Raw genomic sequence first — 8,907 nt, forward strand, 5'->3', positions numbered from 1 at the left:
CGTTGTCTGATTGGTTGAAGTACTGAGGCGTCGATGATAAGCATAGAAAGCCTCGATGTAAAGCACACGCTTCACAGGAATAAGGAGAGTTTTACAAATAATGTGAATACACAGATCCTCCATCCTATTTATGTTTTGCTGAAAATGTTGCAGTGTTCATCATTTCTGTTTTGATTCTGCTAACAACATTCCATTTATTCTATAATTCCGATTTAAAGATGTGGAAACCCGTAATAAAAATAGATGGCCTCAATGATTTAAAAGCAACGCAAAAAATTCCGTTAATACGACCCTGAGTTCAACCGAGGTTATATAAACCAATTCACAAATAGATCTCCTTGCGCTCAAATGTAACTCTTAGTGAAGTATACGGGTAAATTCGTTTACGGAAAGGAGTAGGTCCAGTAAGACCCCTTTTTGGCCCCAAAATATAGCAGTTTTATAAAGTTGTTAAAATGTAAACTTTTAGTTATTTATTGGACAGTAGAATGCTTCTGCTACATAAATATGAGCTGTTTTTTGACATAACAATGCACATACATCAGGTACTAGCACCATAAAGTCATGCTAAATTACTGAAATCTTCACAATTCGAGCATTTTGGTTAAATTTTAGACGGTTTTCGTGTAAAATGAAAGTGGCCGCATTCGTGTTCATCCTTTATATTGAAATGTAAGTTGTATTTAATGATAATACATAACATATATAAAGGTTGAGGATGAACACGGATGCGGCCACTTTCATTTTTGACAAAAACCATCTGAAAAGTTACATTTTTCGGCATATTTGGTAGATTTTTCATATTTGAGCTTGAATCGGATCGTTTTTAATGACTAAATCAGTTAAAATCTTTCACATAAACTAATTGATTCAAACGAAATAGACACTTAAGTGTTTAAAAAGTGGTCAAAATCTTTCGTCAGATGAACCTGAAATTTGAGGCCAAAATCGATCCTTACCGGACCTACTCCTTTATACACACTTTATCATTAATATATTACCAGGCTTTTGCATATTCACGTTTTTTTTTATACATATTATAAATTTTTACATAAACCTTGTCATCATCAAAGACCGTGAATAGAGCAATATTTATAAAATGCGGTTACATTTGTCTGTATTTTACTTTGGACTTTTTTATCAGAAAAGATTTAAAAAAATCCAAGCTTAAAGATTTTACGACATCAATATAACTTTGTCAACCTTCATGTGTTTTTTTAAAAGCCTTGATTGGGACACATATTTAAGCAAGATCAAACGACAGTATCCTATTTTATTTTATTTTAATAAATTTTCACATATTTTTATTGATATGTGTACTTAGTTTTTTGTATGCAGTTTATATCATGATAGTCTAAGGTTAAAGTTTTCCAGACAAAATAAATTGTAGACATCAGTAAAATGTAAAACTTTCGTGGAATGTTATAATCTTAGGACAGAGGTACTTCATGATCAAGAAATATCATCTGAAGAAAAAAATGTTGATGGATTTTTGTTATGGCATTCTACTGATAAATGGATTAAGTCAACTAAATTTTAACACTGACACTGACCACTGGAACATAAACTTATTAAGTATACCAGGCGTTCAACTGGCTACGACAGATGCGCGTTTCAGCTAAAATATACGACTCGTCACTTGCAATCGAATCAAAATAGTAAGAACGCCAAATTGAATAAAATTGAGAAAGGAAATGGTGAATATGTCAAAGCGACAACCACCCGACCATAGAGCAAACAACAGCCGAAGGCAACCAATGGGTCTTCAATGTAGCGAGAATTCCCGCACCCGTAGGTGTCCTTCAGCTGGCCCCTAAAATATGCATAATAGTACAGTGATAATGGACGTCATACTTAACTCCGAATTATACACAAGAAACTAAAATTTAAAATCATACAAGACTAACAAAGGCTAGAGGCTCCTGACTTGGGACAGGCGCAAAATTGCGGCGGGGTTAAACATGTTTATGAGATCTCAACCCTCCCCCTATACCTCTAGCCAATGTAGAAAAGTAAAAGAATAACAATACGCACATTAAAATTCAGTTCAAGAGAAGTCCGAGTCTGATGTCAAAAGATGTAACAAAAGAAAATAAATAAAATGACAATAATACATAAATAACAACAGACTACTAGCAGTTAACTGACATGCCAGCTCCAGACCTCAATTAAACTGATTGAAAGATTATGTCTTCATCATATGAATATCAGGTACAATCCCTCCCGTTAGGGGTTTAGTATCATACTATCATAAAATATATGAGAAGAACATAACCCGTGTCATGCCAACAACTGTTTTTTTAGAAATAAATGTGTTTAGTTCCGATGCAAAGACCCTATCAGTGAATCAATGTTAAAGCCAAAATATGCAATCTTTAATGACCTGACCACAGTATCGTAACTATATCCCCTTTTAATAAGTCTATTTAAAGGTTTTGTTAGTTTCTGAGGAGAATACTGACATTTTTGTGCTTTATAAAGAATATTTCCATAAAATTTTGGATGTGAAATACCTGAACGTATAAGATGTCTGCATGTTGAGTTATATTTACGAATTATTTCCTTATACCGGTGATAAAATTTAGTAAATGTTTTGACCAGTTTGTGATATCGAAAACCCTGGTGTAATAATTTTTCAGTAATACATAAATTTCTCTCGCTAAAATCTAATACATTGTTACATACACGAGCGAATCGTACAAGTTGAGATATATAAACACCATAAGATGGTGACAAGGGAACGTCACCATCTAAAAATGGATAATTAACAATAGGAAATGAAAAATCATCTCTTTTATCATAAATTTTTGTATTAAGCTTCCCGTTTATGATATAGATATCAAGATCGAGGAAAGGGCAGTGGTCATTGTTATCATTAGCTTTATTTAAAGTAAGTTCTACAGGATAAATTTCTTTAGTATACATACTGAAGTCGTCATTATTTAGAGCCAATATATCATCCAAATATCTAAAAGTATTGTTAAATTTTTGTATCAAATGTTGTTTTGATGGGTCTTTGCTAATTTTAGTCATAAATTGTAACTCATAACAATACAAAAACAGGTCCGCAATAAGTGGTGCACAGTTAGTCCCCATTGGAATTCCAATAACTTGACGATATACGGAATCTCCAAAGCGAACAAAAATGTTATCAAGTAAAAATTCAAGTGCATAAATAGTATCAAAGCATGTCCAATTGACATAGTTCTTTTGTTTATTGCTACTAAAAAATGATCTAAAAGAGTTTGAACATATGTACTCGCATTCCGACTTTTTAAATGCCCAGTTAATTAGGGATGTGAATTTTTTCTTAATAAGAATATGAGGCAAAGTGGTATATAGGGTAGAAAAATCAAAACTTTGAACAGATTCAAAATCACCAATATATGCATGCAATTTATCAAGTACTTCCAACGAGTTTTTGACACTCCAAAAGTAATTAATTCCACTATTTTCAAAGGCCTTATTTGAACAATTTATTATCAGGTTTTTTATTGTACCAAGTGTACTAGTAAGTAAAACAGACAATTTAGTAGTTGAACAATGGCTGGAAGATGAAATAAATCTATATTTGTAAGGTTTTTTGTGCAGCTTCGGAAGCCAGTACATAGTTGGGACTTTCATTGTGTTTGGTTCTGCTTGTAAAGAAGTAGCTAAAAGTTTATGTTTGTTACAGATGTCGTTTTCTGAAAATGAAGTCAGTTGGAATGTTGGTGAATTCGTGATTTCCTTTTGCAGAACCTCTATATAAAATTTACGTCAAACAATAATGATATTATTCGCAGCTTTATCAGCCGGGACAAAAACAAATTCCTTGGCTAGTTCTGTTAGTTTATTTTTGATACGCGAAATAGGGTTTTTATAGTTTTTGTTGAGGGTAAAATGTTCTTTAAAATGTTGTATTCGAATATCAACTATCTTCATTACTGAATTAAAAAAAAATACACAGATAAGAAACATTTCTATCAAAAGTTTCTTATATCCCTGGAGGATGTTTTGTTATGTTTAATTAGGACCATCATAACCTTCAAATGTATCAGACATATGATTATATTTGTCAACAGTCATTTATTCCTTGTAGTTAATCTATTTTCTACCACTTTTAGAATAGTTTGAAAGGCCTGGGAACAGTATGACTCACAAATATATGTTCCTGGATAGACTAAACAAAAACAAGTTTAAAAGAAAATAGAAGACATGCAATTTATGACACAAACCTTCAAACAAGAATAAACAGCAAAAATATCTTCGAAAAACAGCAACAAAAGAATTCTTCACATTTAAATTTCAAGGTGTACCCATCATGGGTATTTTAAAATTGTATGGGTACGCTTTATTAGCCCTCGTCTCCTAAGCCCCATGGGACACATTATTTCTGTCTATACCAAACAAGCTTTTATTCACAACTGAAAGAGACCGTTTATGCAAAGCGTATATACTTGGGTAGAATTTGTTTTTCTCATGAATACAGGCTCAACTTTCTGAATTTTAGAGTAGTTCTGGGACTTTGTCCTATTATCGCGCTGCAGTCATAAAATTCTGTTTTCAAATGTTTAGTGTTTTAAGAATGAGGTAAATATACAGCATTCTGACGATGTTTATTATCTTAATAACGGGGCTCTTTACTTATGCATCTCGTTATTGTTCTTAGACTAAAATTTTGTAATTATCTTTCCTTGTAGATCATGCGATTTGTCTGTGTGACTTTTTGTGTTTCTTTGATACATATGACGTGGCTCTGTACTTAAACATGCCGCCATTGTGTTATAATTGTTCTATGATATTTGTATGCGTGTCTTTCATATTTGCTAATGCTTTCACTGTATGCCTTTTTTTTGTTTATTGATATTTAATAACGTGTTTAGAAGAAATTCACAATAAACACAAAGATAAGCGACAAAAAGGTCAAGGGAAACTTCTAATTTACATTCTATAGACGCGCTGCCTATTAAGCTCTTGAAAACCAATATATTTATCCACATAGCACCATTACGGTCCGTATATGCCAATTGAATTTTAAAAGACAATGGTATCTACTAGCTACAGGCTTATGAGTAGTCCGAGTTTACTCGGCACCAGAAGCGACGAAGCAGCGCATCTATTTTGGGTGGGCAAATATCCACTTTAAGATATGGGACGAGCTCTGACATCCCACGGTCCCAGCCTGTCTGGCAAAACAGCCGTTGGACGTCAGAGTAATCTCGGACTAGCTAATGAGCATCAGAAATGTGCTTGTCTTAATCAGTCATTTTGTCTGATCGGTTGTCAGGTGGGACTTTTAAAAATTCGTAAACATTTTAAAAACTCCTAATAACATATTTCGTGGAAGGGTACAATAAAACATTTCAGTGTTTGAATACTATTAACCCTAAATATATAATTATTACACACAATAAATGAAGTTTTTTCGAAGATATGCATTTTTAGGATCCAACTTAGGAGTCTGTCGTCGGGTATTTTTAGTAAAAATTTGCTATTCGAACACACCTATATATACAGTATGAACGATAACTCTGGTGCATCGAGACTAGATAGAATCTGAAGCGAGAAGCAAGACAAAATATTCAACTCAAACACGCCCTTACATAAAAAGGTGCGCTTGATTTTCTCTTTTTGATGCAATTGTTACCCATTTTTGGATTTCATTCAGAAGGGCAGAAACGAAAATTAAGGAACAAATAGATTGATATGTTCTCAGTCCGTGGTAATTTTATTTTAAAAATTGTATGGTTAATATGCATTTTTTACATCCAACTGAATAGACACTCATGTCGTCGATTTGATATATATAATTGCTCTGTTTAGTTATGTAATAGATAAATTGAAAACTTATGTAATAGATACATTTAAAACTTATGCAAATGGTGTTTTTATGAAAAATGCCTCGTAATTAAGCCGAAAACTGTCATTTTATTTGTTTCATTTACTTTTTTGTTACTATAGTAAGCAATTTTCAGCAGTCCATTCCATTATTCAAAATATCCATTTCATTAATCAAAATTGGCTATTTCTTAATTTTCACGCGGCAGTTAGGTCCTCCGTAACCCCTCTCATGGTCATTGTTGCAAAATCGACTTGTTATATCTATTATCAGAAGATGACGAATAGCAAAGGTCCAGTGAAAATATAAAAAGACAACGTAGAGTATTTTAATTTCATATATAAATGTTTTGGTATTCAGGTCGTTCATACATTGAACTAAGGAATTTTTGTTAAAAATAGTTAGGAAAACTAGTTTATCCTCTGAAACTAGATGAATAAAACAAATTAAAATATAAAGAGTATTTTAATTTTTTTTCTTTCTGATATTAATTTGAATATTTGTTAGATAACACCAAAAAGACGAATTTAGACCCCGTTCACACTAGGACATTTTTATCGATTTAAACTAGACCGGTTCACTTTAGATCGGTTTAAGGGCTAATGTGAACGCATTGAATCGATCTTCAATCGGTCTAAACTAAAACACCAAAAGAGGTAGTTTAGTTTGAATCGATCTAAAGTAAACCGATCTTACTTTAGATGTGAACGCAGAGATCGGTTTAAATTAGTACGATTGAATCGAAAATAACGAATGCGCATGTATAGCGGCAAAAACTATATCAGAGGTTCGTTGTTTAACCCATATTTCTCTGTTAAAAGACCTTTATAACAAACTGTAAACATGTTGTCTTCGCCATAGCACATATTTGCGAAATCTGTGTCTTCTTTTCTTATGTTGATTTTTTTTCTTTGCAGGAACCGCAGTATTTCAGGCGTCGTGTTGTAACTTCGTTGCTACAGTTATTTTTTTCAAAATTAAAGAAAACTGCAATAACACCAGTATCAAAATTTTAAATTGTGATTCAAGAGAAACAATAACTTTATTCAAATTTTGTGTGTATCAGTGTATCAGCACATGAATTTGATAAATCAGTTCTATTTATACACAGTGTTAACAGTTTTACGGGCAAAAAGGTTAGATCGATTGCGTTTTTAATTGTAGTGTGAACGCAGTGATTCATATTAGACCGATAGTGATCGATATGATTAAAGATAATGTGAACGCTAACTGGCTAGTGTGAAAAGGGTCTAAGAAACACGGGATATAGCTATATTGTCACAGTCAATTTTTTTTATTTTTTATTTTACTATTCACCACTTCAACTTGAACAATAATACATAAACTATTTCATTATTCTTTATTCATTAAGATTGAAAAGTGAATAGTGAACTATTTTCTGATATTAATTTAATATCATTATTGTTCACTTATTTTCGCTGACTGCAAATTTATCATCCCGGTTGTCAATTTGAAAAAGCATGGTTTTTATTAAAAGCCGTCAAGCACTTTTTTTTTATAGATACAATATTTTCCAAGAATATGATTGAAATCAAAGGTCGTCAAGTTGGATACTTCTTCTTTATTCGTTTTCTATACGTTGCCCGTTTTTGAAGCGTAACAGTTGTTTTCTTTTATGTTCTCGTCCCTGGTGTTAGTTAGACTTTTTCTATAGTTTTGATATGATTTGTCCCAAAAGTAGTACATTATCATGTATCATTCCACATTGATAACAGATTATAATTATGATGTATAGAGTCATTTAAGTCGGTTATGATGAGGTGTACATAGCTTATGATAATAATACTTTATCAGTATATTTATTTATAAACTATCAATAAGTACTATCAGAAATTATTAGTACTGTACTTCTAGTGCAATATATATCATATCACTCAAAATAGATTTAGTTAACAAATGATTAAATTTATTATACAGTCGTAATTGTAATTGTATCATAGCCAAATAGTCGTCATTTTAAATATGGACGTTTCAGTTGCAAAGTGTAACTTATTGCGTACCAGATTTTAAACCAACAACTTTAAATGATAGGTTCCCAATTTTGTGAATTAATATGCATGTTGTACTAATATACTAATATACATAATTATATATGTAGGACTCTAAAGTGCGATGGTCACGCTAAAGTGCGATTGTCTACGCTAAAGTGCGATTTTTTTGATTTTTTAAGTGCAATCTGATAATAATACGCTAAAGTGCGATGCTATGACACTATAAAGTCCGATGGTGTAACGGGAATATGGTCCAGGCAGTGGTTTTCGTTTGTTTCTGAGTTCAAATATTTTTCGTTTATTGTTTTATGTATACATCAAACCGTAGTCTATCTTTTTTGAATGGTTTTACACTGGTCGTTATATAACCCTGTATAGCTTGTTATGCGGAGCGGGCCAATGATTTACGTTGAAGGCCTAATGATTATTAGTTGCACATATATATGACATAAAGTCTTTGATAGCGAGTTGTCTTATTGGCAATTATATGATGATACTGTTCGTTAGGTTGCTGTCTGATTTCTTAGCACAAGAAAAACCAGAGATTTAAAATATCCATTTAGGAGATAACTGTATTGTATTTTAAGCTCCGACGGCATCAATTGGGGATTTGATGGTCGCAAATTAAGTTTACTGGCGACGCGTTAGCGGAGACAGTAAACGGGTATTTGCGACCATCAAATCCCAAATTGATGCCGTCGGAGCTTAAAATACAATATTGTTATCTCCATTCTAATGAAACTGACAGAAAACAACGTTAAAACATGCATTTAAAATCTGTCATATGTCGTCTGCGCTTGCGCGTACGTCCCATAGCATCAATTGTCAATTGATGCCATGTAAGAAAGTGACGTTATCCAATCAAAATGAACGTTACAAACGTTGTTGCATTAGAATTCTTAATTCAACGCTTACTATCTTTTCTAGCTTATTTCATTGATCGTACAAAATGTTTATATATTCTTTTTACCATGTTTATCATATAATTGCCGTGAGAACTGTTTCTTTCTAATTTCTTTTTCCTTTTATACCTTTGTTGATCTGAATACACCATTCCTCCTTTCCATTTATTAT

This window comes from Mytilus galloprovincialis, chromosome 2, assembly GCF_965363235.1.
Source record: "Mytilus galloprovincialis chromosome 2, xbMytGall1.hap1.1, whole genome shotgun sequence".
Classification (NCBI taxonomy): Eukaryota; Metazoa; Mollusca; class Bivalvia; order Mytilida; family Mytilidae; genus Mytilus; species Mytilus galloprovincialis.